At 36.8% G+C, this 15699-nt stretch overlaps 1 protein-coding gene across 7 annotated transcripts in view; it reads left to right on the top strand.

Annotated features, from left to right (window-relative positions):
* Positions 1–15699, top strand: part of NCOA2 (nuclear receptor coactivator 2) — a 307971-nt gene that overhangs the window by 95291 nt on the left and 196981 nt on the right. The window lies entirely within an intron of this gene.

Genomic DNA, 15699 nt, shown 5'->3' with positions numbered 1-15699 from the left:
GGCCATTGTAATTCTAAATTATCTTTGTTGGGATTTTGCCATTTTTGTCAGTATTTTGCAGCTTATGCGACCTAACACTTACTCATGTAAAAGACAGGCTTATCCAGAAAGTGGAGTATTCAGTTCTCTAGCAATTAAAGATCTCATTTTGTATGTTGAATATTGGGTCTCTCAAATCTGAGGTAAAAGCCTAAGAGGGAAATGCCACAGTGTTGGGTTGCGCAATGCTTTCCAGGTACCTTCTTGCGCAGACACTTCCTGAAGGTGGTGGCACTGCCGTGTTTTGTGTCCAGCCTGTCCTCTCACGTCCGGTTAATCTAACAGCTCTTAAAGTGCTTGAACCTGGCTCACCAGTCAAGTTGTGACTTTGACACTGGGATCCCCTTGACTAACCAGCCAGTGATTTCCCCCTACCGAAGCACACATGAAAAAGAGGACAGAATCCAAATTTCTGTGAATTCTGAAAACTGGAGATCACACCCTCTGCCTTAGTAGCCATTCATTGCAACTACTGTCAGTTGTGTTTAAAACTGCAGCTCTTGTAGCCACTGCAATCCCCAAGAGTTCCTATGCTCTCTCACAGCACAAACTAACCCTCAGTTGAAAAGCCAAAACTATCTGGGGGCTCCACGCAGAAATCAGCCTCTGAACCGTGAGGAACTTAACAACCTTCGGAGTGGTGTGAGGAAGTCAGCACCTCTCCCACATTCTCCACCCTCTGGAGTCATCAGCAGTGCCTCTCAGGTCCTGCTGGGCGTCAGAGCTCTCAAAAGACAAAATTACAGGAAATTTACTTACAAATTCGATTGGCTTTTATTTTATTTATCATCAGGTTACTTCAGGTTACTTTTTGGAAAGGGTTAAAGCAGAGGGGATTTCCTTGTTACACTGGCTCAGGAAGACTATAATCTCCCTTTTTCAGAAAACACTGTTTGGTCTGGTCTGTTGGGACCTCTAGTATAGGAGCTCAGTCCAAAACAATGCCCCCCGCCATGATTTTTGTTTAACAATACCCAGAAGTGGGATTGCTGGATCTGGATGAGTAATTTCTTGAATGATCTGGAAACGAAACCAGAGTGCTGTTTTAGAGAGTTCTGTGGGGATTGAGATGAAGTGTTTGGCATTTGTGTAGGAAGGTGTCTGGCTTCTTGGAGTTAGTTAAGGTAGTATCATAGAGGACACTCCCAGGGCTTGGTTACATGGTATCTTTAAAACAGCTCATTAAACAAGCTGGAGCCCTCATAAACCAAGCTCAGTCTCCAAATCTAATAAGACTTTGCTTTCAGCCATATGGTGCTTTGACTCGAGAGGAAACTAGACTCTTAATGTTCACACAAACGTAGTTTACTGAGAGCAGATTTTCGTCTAGGCATACCCTCTGTATTGTTGCTGAAGGTGGTGCTGCATTCTCTTTACCTTGTGCATTGTGTGGTTGACTCTCCCTAGAAAGCATGTACTGCAGTACTTCGGCTGTTTCATCATTAACTGAAGAGGCTCTCATTCAAAGCAATGTTCCTTTAGGAATTTGCTATAGAAGTTCCAGTCATCTATTTAACTCAGTTTCTGCCTGAGTTAAATAGATGACTGGAACTTCTATAGAAAATTAGAAAATATAGAAATATAATAATATTATACCCCAGCAGGTCAGTGTTTCATCAGAATCACATCAGGGCTCAATTCAGTCCTGAGCCCTCCTGATTTCTCTGTCTTGGTTCCCCCCGGAAGGCTTTCAGGGCTGCCAGCTGTGTGGCCTGTTTGAAAGCGTTAGGCTGTGGTGGATGAGGCTTGTGGCAGGAATGTTGGTTTGCTCTTGTTGTGAAATCACTTCTTAGGTAGAGAATGGTACCTGCCTCCTGCCTCCTGTAGTCTGGTTTTAGATTATTTTTCTTGTGGTTTTGGTTTGTGAGTGTGTCCTCATGGCTTTCTTTTCCTTTATTCCTTTTCTCTTTGTTAACACAGACAATGAAGAAAAGAATAAGCATGAGATATTTTGGTATTTGTTTACAGTGTCAAGTTTTAAAGGCAACCTCTCCTTTGTTTTTGGTAGTATAAGGTCAGGGTAGTTAAAATCTAATGATTTAGATTTAACTTACTTTCCCAATAATGCTTTTATAGTTTTGGTGTTAAATATAAGTATTAATAATATGGTTATAATTTAGAAGGTGTGGGCATGAAAGAATCTACCCATAATGGCATCATCCATACACAACCACTTTTAGTGTATTTTCTTGTGGGTCTCTAAAAGGTTATTCCATTTGTTTTGTTTTTTTAAGTGTTTTTGCTGGAAATGAAATTTCATAGGTTGGAATTTTACCTCATTTTCTCAATTCTTTCTTTTTCTTAGAGGTGTTGAATGCCCAAAAAGACAGCTGAAAGAAAAGAGGAAGAAAGCAAACATAGAATGACTTTTGTATCATCAATATTGTCAACAGGCTAGATGATCAACCCTTTATAATCAGTGTCAAGTATCTTACCTGATTTCTGTAAGACATAGTCAAAAAGTGATTGTGAGGCACAGTCCACTGCCTTAGCTCGCCAAAACTTCTTTACCTTCCAGTATTTTATTGAACATGTTGGAGATTTAGAACACTCAAATAAATGAAAAGACTCAGATATGTAGGAGTGAGTGGTGTCAATCCACATCAACATTTATCATTCTGTCTTCCTGTTAGATAAAATGAGTAAGTTGAATGAAATGTCTACTAGAAAGCATTGGTTACCGAGTACACTTGCATTTCTATTGTAGGCCTTAGGAGACATCTTTCAATTCTCAAAGTTAAAAGCATGTCATTCATTATGTGGCCGAGAAAGATAAGTCTTGTTTACACATACTATAATACAGTTTTAATATTCTAAAAAAAGCATAGCAGTTGATGAAAAACAATTCTGGAATGTTTAAATATCAACCTTTTTTCTTTAAATTATATTTTACATTTTGGAAATGAATGCTGCTTAGTTTCATATTTTAAAAAACATATTTCAAAACCCTCATTTTGCAGCATTTCAGGGATTTTGTTCTAGTTTAACAGTCTGCGGAGTGTACATTTCTTGTTATATCCGTCATACGGCTTATTATGTCATGGAATTTAGGCATTGGAGATGGTAGTTCAATTTTTTTAATGTGACCTTCCAAAATATGCTCTTTGTTATGTGTTTTTTTAAGTGATTTGTAAGTAGTTTAGACTTTCTTTTTTAATGTAGCGCTTGGAGTCTAAACTCACTTGCAGAGAGTTCACTTTATATAATTTTACTCCATTGATAGAAATAGGGTAATTTGGGTTGGTGAAGCATACTATACTTTGATGCCTTTATGACTCTTTGTGATATTCTGTACTTTATTTTAAAATATGACATTTATTTATTCATGGACAAGGAAGTCGCTTTTGAAATTTACTCTTTGTGTATGGCCTGGTTAACAGGTCACCTTCTGAATTATAAAATAGATACAATAGAGAGGGGGAGGTGGGGAGAAACTTGTATAAACATTTTAAGGATTAGGAAGTAACTGAAATCTAAAATCTTTTGGCCAACACTGAGTACTTATATTCCTAAATTTTTTTGTGTATGTACCCTTAAAAGTAAATATATAACTTACTCTGTTGTTAATTGTTCCAGTTTTAAACAGAAATTTGATTTGTGAATTACGTAAGCATAACATTTCATATATATGAGGTGAAGGGTGAGGCTTGAGACTAGAACCCACAATCTCTTTATTTTCTCAAAATAACTCTTTTCAGCTTCCCAAGTTACCACTATTACCAGAGAAAAGTCATACCTCTTTGCCTGAAGTGGTAAGTTACACCACTTCTAAAATACCATTACTAAAAACAGCTCATCTCTAAGCTGCCTTACATTTTCAAAGCGTTTGAAAGTATTTTTGGACTTGCCAAACATTACTAGTTAGAAGTAAAAAGAAACTTTGTTTGGTTAGTTTGTATTAGGGAACTCATTGTTGTCTAGAGGAAGGGATAGAAATGTATAATCCCTTTGGGAATAAATAGATTCATCTAGTGTTAAAAAACCATGAGCACAAGATAAATTCAGATTAGCTAATTAGCCTTTGCCTCATCATTTGCTATTTTATAAATAGGGCAAAAACCACACTTGTATTAATAGTTACTTCCATGTTACAAGTAGGTTAATGGACTCAGTGATTAAGTAATTTGACTTCCCCTTTACCTGTAAATGTTTGCTCCTAATTTTAGATACAGATCCCTGTAATAGTTGAAGATGGGTTCAAATGTTATTTCTCTGCTGTACATTTTCCCCCAATTAGCTGTCTTTGCTAATAGGTATTTAACATATACACTTCATCCGAATTGAGGTCTCCTCAGATTTTTCAGCGTCAGTTCTGTGATTTAGCACCACTACAGAAGGAGACCTTTTAATATGATGTCATGTCATTTGTGTCACAAGAGTGCACCTCAGATTATGAAAAGTTTTTTTTTTTACCATAGTTCTCTGTTGCAAGTTGCTGTTGATTACAAACTACAGTACTGGGTCAACAACTTTTCAGGAAATAAAGAAAGGAATATTATCATGTTAAATGTACAAATTGTGAGATAATTTACCTTTTCAGAAAAGATGAAAATGTATATGTTAGAGAAGTAAGGAAAAAACTCCATTTTTTTTTATTATTTAGGAAATGATTGTCTTTTAAAAAATGTACAGAAGTATTTTCGAAGATGATTTTGTTCCTTGGAACAAAAGCACTTTAGAATGACCATTGGTATTTCATAAAAAGTTTAAAATATATATCGATCAACAAATTTGTGAAATGCTGCATTAAAGACCTTATGTGCATTATTAATCTATAAATATTCCAAATCTTATTTCACTATAGACTCCCTTTTTCCCCAAGAAAGACACATTGATTTAGGAAATCTTCATAGATAGTAATATTTTGATAATGTGTTAAGCCACTGGGATTTTCTTGTTCCAGAAATCTTGAAAATAATTTTGAGACATAAAGGCCTAAAATTGTACTGTTTTAGAGAATTTAAGACATATGACATTGGATTTAAAGAAACAGTATATTCATTTTAAAATAACACCATTTTTTTCCCCTTCCTTGTAGTTCTTGTGGATTTAAAAGTGGCTTTTTTTCTGGAAATCTCTTGCATGAGCACTGAGCTAGAGTCAGAAGATCTGATTTCCAGATTTTTCTTTGCTAAGTGACTTTAATCAAATTACGTTACCTGACTCAGCCTCCCTTTTGGCATTTTCCTAATGCACATCAAAATTACAGGCTCAACCTACCTCACAGAGTGGTTGTAAAGATAAAATAAGAGGAGTAGTCTCTCTCTGGGCATTTGAAATATGTAAAGTGTGTACATTTATTAAGGAAATAATTGTACCTTAATTAAGCAAATGGAAGATGTGGATGCCTTAAAACCCTGTTTGTACTAATGGCTCTTTATTTGAGGATGATAGAAATTTTAGAGCTAAACAGGATTTGGGAACAATTGTGCCACCTTCTCCTTTTGTCACTGAGAAAACTGAGGACTAGAAATGTTAAGTGATTGGCCCTGGGTCTCATGAAGATCCAGGAAGGTGGCCAGGTCTTCTGACGCATGTTCTGATGCCATGCCAGTCTCTAGACCAGTCTAGAAGAGAACAATGGGCTGTCTGTTAAGTAAGATATTCTTCAGTATCTTCTTCCCAGATACTGCTACCTTTTATAATGGAATGTTAGTATTGTAATTTTAAAGATTATGATGATGTTCTTGTTCAGTACAGTGTTTTGACTTTTATACTATGTTCTTTGGGTAAGAAATTATTAAGTTGCTTTTCAGTGATAATTTTTTTTCTTTTTTGTATCAGATTTTTAAAAAGAAATTCTGACATATTACTCTGTAATGTGCTAAAACTGAAATTATGAGAAAAAAGAAAATACAAATTAGTTTATAACTTCTGTTATTGTTTCATCGTCACCTATGCCATATTGACATTTAGAGCACATAGCGCTTGTTACCACTTCCCCCTGCCCCATTCCTTTTTAAATATTTTCGAGAGAAGATGAAAGGACAGGTATGTTTCTTTGTGACCTCTTTTGAAAACATTATTTTTTTTTTGCCTCAAATATTACTGAGATAAAAAATAGCATTGCTTGTTTTTCTTGACCACACTTTAAAAAATAACTGGGAAGGCCGGGCGCGGTGGCTCAAGCCTGTAATCCCAGCACTTTGGGAGGCCGAGGTGGGTGGATCACAAGGTCAAGAGATCGAGACCATCCTGGTCAACATGGTGAAACCCCGTCTCTACTAAAAATACAAAAAAATTAGCTGGGCATGGTGGCGCGTGTCTGTAGTCCCAGCTACTCAGGAGGCTGAGGCAGGAGAATTGCCTGAACTCAGGAGGCAGAGGTTGCGGTGAGCCGAGATCGCGCCATTGCACCCCAGCCTGGCCAACAAAAGCGAAACCCCGTCTCAAAAAAAAAAAAAAAATAACTGGGAAATAAATGTGTTATCAATCAATAGACACTTGCTGAGAATCTCTTACTGAGACATTGTGCCAGGTGCTAATCATTTTAAGATATACTATGGTCTTTTCGTTAAGACACCATAATCATAGTTATTTACTGCTTTGTTCTTTTACAGTGTGATATCAAACTTTTTTTTAATTTAAAAATACTTCGTAGAATAATTTTCTCTAGTTGTGTTCTTTTTGGCATTGTATGAAATTTGTATAGAAATACTACAAATAGAAAGGCGTGAATAATTTTAGAGTCCTGAGGATGATATTATGAAAGGTGAAATTGTCTGTGCTTTAATAACAGGAGCTGTTAAAAATTATTTTAGTCACTGGAATAGTGAGCGTGTTTGTTTGAATTGTAGCACACCTAGACAGAAATAAATCTTGTTAAACAACAGCTTACTACTGACCTTACTTGCTTTGCCCATTTTAGGTCCTAGAATCTTGACTCAAGGTCTACTATGCACATTTGCAAGGGTATCTTTTAAAGGTTTTTTAACCTGGTACTTTATGAAGAAAAAAATAAAAAGAATTCATTATACATGCCTTGAATTTATGGTCTGAAATCAGAACCCAAACATTTTATTATATACTATAGTTAACTAAAGTGTATTTAGATACTACAAACTACAGGTAACTTTTTGTGAGATTTTGGTTCAATCTTCACTTCCTTCTCATAGAGGAACTCAAACCCTTGATCACTCTTGAGAATTTTTTTTTTTTTTTTTTTTTTGAGACAGAGTCTTGCCCTGTCACCCAGGCTGGAGTGCAGCGACATGATCTTGGCTCAGTGCAACCTCAGCCTCCTGGATTCCAGCCATTCTTGTGCCTCAGCATCCCAAAACGCTGGTATTACAGGCACCCAACCACCACACCTAGCTAATTTTTGTGTTTTTAGTAGAGACAGGGTTTCGCCATGTTGGCCACGCTGGTCTGGAGCTCCTGGCCTCAAGCAGTCCCCTCTCCTTGGCCTCCCAAGGGGTTACAGGTATGAGCCACTGCGCCCAGCCTGTGTTTTGATTTGATCTGAATTGTTGGTTATGTCCATAAAAAGCTAGCTATTTTTTGTTTTGTTTTGTTTTGTTTTGTTTTGTTTTGTTTTGTTTTTGAGACAGGGTCTTGCTCTGTCTCCCATGCTGGAGTGCAATGGAGTGATCACTGCTCACTGCATCCTCAACTTTATGGGCTCAAACAATCCTCCTGCCTCAGCCTCCTGAGTAGCTGGGACCACAGAAACGCACCACCACACTCAACTAATTTCTTTTTTACTTTTGGTAGAGATGGTGTCTTGCTATGTTGTTGATACTGGTCTGGAACTCCTAGGTTCAAGCAGTCCTCTCATCTCAGCCTCCCAAATTGTTGAAATTGCCACTGCACCTGGCCAAGGCTAGGGATATTTGTTCAGGAGACGGGGGGGGGCCAGGAATTTAAGTACTGTTTATAGGAAGGTGCCTCTCTGATGCATAATATTTTCTTGTAAGTTCCTTGAAGGTAGGACTTTCTGTTTTTTTAAAACCATTATATTCCCACAGCCTTTATATATCCCTGTTTCTATATCCCTTGTACTGTAAATCTTTGTTGAGTAAATGAATGAATGAGTTCTTATTTATCCTTAAGCATTGTAATCCTTTTCTGTGTCTGTTGCCATTCGGGTTTCCAGCTTGTCTGCCTGAGATGTTTCTCTCTCTTTTTTTTTTTTTAAAGTCCTTACTACTATTTATGAAAAGTGATTCATTTTTGTTCTGATGATCTCGTGTTTAAAACAATTTAGTAATATAGCTCATAATTCTGTGGGTTAGGAATTTAGACAGGGCATAATAGGAATGACTTGTCTCTTCTGTATCTGGAGTCTTAATTGGGAAGATCAGGAACTGTCAGGGGCTATAGTAGATGGAGCCTGGCTGGGCATTTAATTCCCTTTCTTCGTATGGCTTTTCCACATGGCCAGCTTGGGCTTTTTCATAGTATGGCAGCCTCAAGGCAGTCATACATATGTAGCAGCTCAGAATGCTGAGATCGAGGGTTTCAGGAGTCCCAGGCTGAAGAAGCATCAAGGCTCAGAAGTTCCAGAATACTGCCGCTGCTACATTCTCTTGGTCAAACCAATCATTAAAGCAACCCCAGCTTCAGGGGAAGGGTGGTTATATTTCTCAATGAGAGGAGTAGCAAAGAGTTTACTGCTGTCTTTAATCTTTCACAGCTCAGAGTTTTGTTGTTTATGTCTTGTTGTTATTATTATTAACACTATTAGGCTGTGGTTTATTCTAGGATGCCTAGCAAAATAACTACTTCCAAGGGTTATCAAATGGTAATAGCTCCTCTTTTCTCTCCATGCTATAGTTTGTGGCCTGACTGCCTAGAGTGCTCTTCATCCTAGATGGGTTAGAAAGAGGGCTGTTAGATTCCTTTTGGCAGAAATAAGAACTTCCCGATTGGGAGTTCATGCTACAAATGAATTTCCCCCATGGAATAGAAATTCCCAGAGGAGAATACTTATAACTGTGTATCTATATTTGTATGTATGTATGTATATACACATATATATGTGTATATATATGCTTATAGCATATATATAACACACACACATATACACCATTTCATGGTAGTTGACTTATAGGTCAGTGGTACCCAGATTATGATTTCATGTTTCTATTTAAATTTTTTTCCCAAATCTAGAGAGCTGGCATGGGAATGCTAAATTTTCAATTCTGTCAAGTCATTATGTGAAAATGAAAATGACCACTTACTAGCATCACCATTTTAGAAAATAAAAGGAAAATTTATCCGGATGAAACAGTAAGCTCATAATCTATAATAAAGGCAGATTCTTCACATTTAGTGACATTTAGCTTTATAGAAAAACCATTACACTTTTTCTTTTAGTTTTAAAAGACTTTGTTCGTTAGCTACAGTTCAGAGACATGTTTTGGGTACTACTGATAGGGCCTTTGATTTGTCAGTGAAATTTTTGGTAAACAAAACCTGCACATGAATGATTCTTAAAATCCACATTTTATAGCTATATTTATTATGTAAATAATGGGGAATATTAACTTAATTAATGGCTCCTATGAGAAGCAGCCAGTTTAGTATGTTACTAGATTCCTTTACAATACAGAAGATTTTAGTTTAAGACCTATAAAAAAGTAGATTTGCTAACTAAGTGTAAACAAAACTAGCAAATTGATAAGATTTAAATTAGCACTATCATGCAAGGGTGTTTGGCTGTAACAAAATTGTTGTGTTTAATTTGCTGAACTCAGGTTCTGTTGAGTTCGGCATGTACTATCAGTCGCTGTGTGAAGGTATTTCAAATCTTCCGCATGATTTTTCTTACTTGAATTCATAGAAAACTTTCTCTCACAAGATTTGATTTCAAAGAAATTAAAATACTTTTCTTTAATACAACTGTAAGCACAAATAGAAGTCCTGAAATTAAGCAGCAATAAGTTATCAGCCATATAATGGTCATCTACATGATTCAGCATATCCATATGTTAAGTCATTTCAGATTTTCATTAGAATAAAAGCATGAAATTAGAAAATTTCATGGATGTTTTATGGACATTTATAAACATTCTTGATCCCTGGGACCGCCAATTTGAAGAAAAGTTTAGCCACAATAGATTGTTTTCCTAGGTGTCTTCCACCTTAGGTTTCAGAATTGTTTTCTTTTATTTTTTAATGAAATTCCTCACATCAAGTAAAATTCCCATTTTGTCACAGCCTTTAAATTTTTTTCTTCACTTGTCTTTTATCCTGCAATACTATATTATTTCTTCCATTTTCTTTGCTTATGTAAGTACAACAGCCAATAACTGAATAATCTTGTTAGTGAAGCCTTCTTGGGTAACTCATTGTTAAGTTGGTGCTTGTGACTGTTTGTGTAGGGCTAGCTGTTAGAAAGCATCTTCTTGATATCAAATCCTTTTCCTTGAGAGAATAAGGAGATGGGTAGAGCAAGAAGTACAGAGAAGGGAGCTTGGCAGAGGAAGCAGTGGTAGAAGCAACCTGGGAAAGCAGAGGCCGTGAATTCAGAACGACCCGGATTCAATTTGTAATTCTTCCTCTTGCTTTAACTTGAGCAACTTACTTATCTTTTAGCTTCTTCATCTGCAGAATGGATTTTTAAGAGATGAGGTCTTGCTCTGTCGCCCAGGCTGGAGTGCGATGGCACAAACATGGCTCACTGCAGCCTCAACCTCCCAGGTTCAAGCAATCATCTAGCCTTAGCCCCCACCAAGTAACTGGGACTGCAGGCGCGTGCCACCACACCCGGCACATTTTTGTATTTTTTGTAGAGACGGAGTTTTGCCTTGTTGTCCAGTCTGGGCTCAGATTCCTGAGCTCAGTAATCCACCCGCCTCAGCCTCCCAAAGTGCTGGGATTACAGACATGAGCCACCGTGCCCTACCAGCATGTAAAATTTATAGCAGGGCAACTGGCATCTGTTTCTCTTGTTCTGTATGCTTAGGGTATTGGAATGCTCATCTCAAGATCTATCTAGTTTTATTTATGTTTTGTATGTTAGATATTTTATCTATAAATTCTAGATTCACAACTAAGTTACAAGGCCCTTTCATACCTTTTTGTGTATATAGTGCCCTTCTATGACGTGAAGGTTGAATAGCAGTTGATTAAGACAGGATAGTGAGGGCCAAGTTTTAATGATATATTTGTTTCTGGCTTCATAGAAACTCCATTAGTCATGATGACTGGGAGAAGTCCTGTCATCAGTAGAGGTACTAATCTCTTTGAGCCCCAGATTCCAATCTGTGACACTCAGTAGTTGAAACATAATTTCTAAGTTTGCTCTAGATCTCAAATTTTTTCCAAAATGATACTGTTGCCGTAGGATCTAGTTTTCTCCAGTATTCCTCAGTGTTTTTGTTAGAACCCAGGCACCTAGTAAAATGAAAAATCCCATTTTTAGTTTTTTAAGAAGATGAAAAACTCTAAATAGTTCCATGTGGTAGGGCCACATTTCTAATGAAATCTGTTTTCTGATAACATTTCTTCTGAATGACATTTGGATCCATGGGGTGACTCAGTAAAATACAGAAAGTTGATTAAAATGTGGCTAGGTACTAACTACTCTGCAGGTAAGTTCTTCACTGTGGCACAGTGAGTTGCAAAGCTTTGTTTTAGTCTGGTGCTAGCTTTTGGAATACTACATTCTTTCTACAACTCTGTAAAATATTAATATACTTGATCGCATAATACATAATATTTTTAGTCAAAGAAAATAAACTTATTTATGTTTGATTAAAACATTATGCCCATGAATACCTATTATACACACTTGTGAGCTGTTTTCAACTTTTTTCTTTTTAAAATACTGTTCATTTGCTCCTTGTTCTCTGTTTTGTTTTTGGGCTGTAATAAAAATACAGTTCCTCTTCTCAGGCAGTCCTGGGTTTGACATACAGGTCCGTTGTAAGTTTTTTGGCATTAGGTAAATTGTGTTACCTTACTGTCTTCCTTTTTAAGGAGACACCTCCTCTCCTGTCCTCCTATGTACTTTGTGTGCCTTTTAAAAAATTTTGCATTGAAATAATGATCATATCTTAATGCGGTCATGTACTGTTGGTAGATTTGACCTCTCTGTAGGAGGTGGGAATTAATAGCAAATATCATTTGAGGAAGGGTACCTTTGGTGAAAAGTTGGTGCTGTTTCCTCTGAGGCTGCCTTTGAGGGTGCTTCTAGGTGTTGGGAGTTAAAGACTGCCCCTGCCCTTTGTAGACATATTATATATAATGTTAATGTTGGCTGCGTGTGGTATGTCACACCTGTAAATCTAGCACTTTGGGAGGCCTAAGTGGGAAGATCACTTGAGGTTAGGAATTCCAAGTCCAGCCTAGGCAACGTAACAAAACCCCATCTCTACCCCCCAAAAAAAAAATGGATAAATAAATATGAAAATAAGCTAGGTGTGATGGTGCATGCCTATATTCCCAGCTACCCAGGAGGCTGAGGTGGGAGGATTAACTGAGCCTAGGAGGTCGAGGCTGCAGTGAGCTGTGATTGCGCCACAGCACTCCAGTCTGGGCAACAGAGAGAAACCCTGTACGCCCCCCCCCGCCCCAAATAAAAAAAAGTTAGTTTTGGTGTACTTTCTTTTCTTACCCCATAGTCTTAAGATATTATGCATACAGTCACACATCACTTAAATGCATTCTGAGTATTACATCATTAGGCAAGAGTGTACTTACACAAACTTAGATGCTCTAGCCTGCTACATAGCTAGGCTATCTGGTGTAACCCATTGTTTCTAGGTTATAACCTGTGTAGCGTGTTACTGTACTGAATACTGTGGGCAGCTGTAACAATGGGAAGTATCTGTATATATAAACATGTCTAAATATTAAAAACATGCAGTAAAAATATGGTATTATAATCTTACAGCACCACCATGGAATATGCAGTCTATCATTGACTGAAACGTTGTATGCAGTGCATGACTGTATTTTATACACAGTCTTGAAGTGTTTTACAGGCTTGTCTATATTGTACTAGGCTCAGTTATGTCAGAGTGGTCATTGCAATAATAATTAGGGAAAAAAGGTAAGGAAAAGCTGAATTTCTGAGGGCAGCTTATAATCTAAAACTTATCCACATTATTGGGAAAAAACAATAAAAATTCTACTTATGGTGTGTTGGGGCCTTTTTACTTCATGTCGGGGCAGATTCATTGTTAGGATGGCATGCTTTAGTGTCAATGGGAACTATCCCTGAGCCTTTTACCTCTGTTTAAGAAAGATTAATTTCTGCACAATAACTTTTCTTTTTTTCCCTGTGATTCTGTTAAAGACTGTTGTCTCAGATTTTTATTTATTTATTTATTTATTTTTGGCAAAGCACCCTAATTAAAGTCCTAGGACTTCTGCAGTTGTTTAAAAATTACTAGTTCAGCATCAGGTGATTGTCTTACTCAAAGATGGATGCAACCCCTTCCTTGCCCTCAAACAGCTCACAGTCTAGAGGAGAAGGTAAATTTTAGTGTAAGGTAATGACAGCAATCATTTGTACATGCTGTATCCAAATCCTTATTTCCTTTTCACATGTCAGCACTTCAGCCTTCTCTAGCCTGATTTATACCTTTATCTCTCCATTGAAACTGTCTCTATGAAGGATACCAGTAATTGCTGGTTGCCACATCAAGTAGAAATTTTAATTCCCAGTGTCATTGAATAGTGTTGACCACCCTCTCCTTCTTGGAATTGTCTCCTTTAGAATTTTATAGTACTTGTCTTTGCTGGTCTTCCTCCCATCTTTTGGGTAATTTCTTCTCATTTTCCTTGGTCAATTCCTTTTCTACATAGTTTTTGCCTGTAGAAGTTCCTCAAGACTTATTTCCAGTCTCCCACCCCTCCTTTTTTTACGCTTACTGCCAAAGAAATCAACCATTTCTATGGATCCAAGTGCCCTTTTCAAGTTAGGGGCTCCCAGTTTAGTATCTTTCATCATTTTCCAAATTTGAACCTTGTACATTCAACTATAGATGTGAGATTAATTGTTCTTCTAGTCTTTAGAGAGTTGCTGTTTTATTATAGTTGCTTTATTGTGTTGGCTCTAACCATGGTAGGCAAGAGACAAGATGGAAAGGAATGGTCATAATGAGATTTGTGAGTGTGATGCATATATTATTTTTTACTGTATCATATATATAAATTGTGGATGTATATGTAACTGTAGCTTAAGAATTTTTAAGCTGATGATACACTTTTTTCTATATATCTGTTACAATTATGGACTATGAATTTTTTACATTTAGTGCAGATGAAAAGTCAGTAAATTATATATCTAAATCTTTACTTCTAATCTTATGACTAATCATACTTTCTGAAGCTTTTTATTAAATCAAGTTAAAATAACATCCCCCCCCCCCCGGCTTTGGGCATCTGCAGGATAAAAAGAACATCTTAAGATTGACTTTCAGTTAATTTAATGCACTGGTTTTAGTAACCTAAAAATTTCTCCGTGTTTATTTGTATATCTTAATAGGCAAAATGAATAGTTAGAAAAAAAGGTTAATGTTTATCTGTAAGTTATCAGAGCTAAATGTTATTTTAAGGGGGTTTTGCCATGATACTGTTGACCTTACAGAGGACTTTGGAAAATGAAAATTACCTTTAAAATTTTCATTAGTTAAGAGTTATGCCTGTAGTGGAGGCATAGCCCTTTAAACAGAAAGAAATCATGAGCTTGTCTGCAGTGTATATATATATATATAAGTTAATCAGTTAATTTATAAATTCTTCTTCTGAGGTCTAGATGCTTATTTTTAGTACCATCAAACTTAATTGGGGAACAATTTTACTTTGCATATCTAGTCCTCATTGTTTATATTTTTAAGTCTTCTGCAGTGAAACTGGAATTTTACTATTTTATGAAAATTCATACAAAGGCTGTATATTAGGACACATTTCCATTACAAATATATTTGTGTAATAATATAATATGTTCAATAATCTGAAGTAGTTTTCAAAGTTAAGCCTTGAAAGTATGACTGTTTCTTCTTGGGGTTATATCATATGAAACATGGTGAGTTAAAGGTGTATTTTATGTTTGAGAGTTCGTGCTTTTAAGCAAAAAAAGGGAAAAACAAATTTTGTACTAATGGTATATTGTGGGTGTACACTGTGGACATATAGTCACATGTGCTTGGCTGGAACTATTGAAAAATCTTAAGTAATTTGAGCAGTCCTCCCTTAGTTTTTTCTTCTGTTCCCCGGGCATTGTCTTTTTTCGTGCCAGTCTATCTGACTGGCTTGATTGGAGTGGTGTTGGCTGTCCCAAAACATAAAGTGTGATAGTTGTTGGGCTGCCCTGTTGTTTAGTCATCTCTTTCCAACAGCATGTGCCATGTTTTCAGTTTTCCATAAAAAATTGAATTGGTTGTTTTGGTTTGACAAACATTTATTTTATTTATTTTATTTTATTTTGAGAAAGGGTCTCACTGTGTCACCCAGGCTGGAATGCAGTGGCACAATCACAACTCACTGCAGCCTTGACCTCCCTAAGCTCAGATGATTCTCCCATTCCAGCCTCATGAATATCTGAGACAGATGTGCACTACGATGCCTCACTAATTTTTTTGTATTTTTTGGAGACAGGGTTTCACCTTGTTGCCCAGGCTGGTTTTGAACTCCTGGGCTCAAGCCATATGCCTGCCTTGGTCTCCCAAAGTGTTGGGATTGTAGGCGTGAGCCACCATGCCCTGC

Source organism: Sapajus apella, unplaced genomic scaffold, assembly GCF_009761245.1.
Source record: "Sapajus apella isolate SASKATOON/1434 unplaced genomic scaffold, GSC_monkey_1.0 scaffold35, whole genome shotgun sequence".
Lineage (NCBI taxonomy): Eukaryota > Metazoa > Chordata > Mammalia > Primates > Cebidae > Sapajus > Sapajus apella.
Note: the sequence above shows the minus strand (reverse complement) of the source record. Positions and strands in the feature narration are given on the sequence as shown.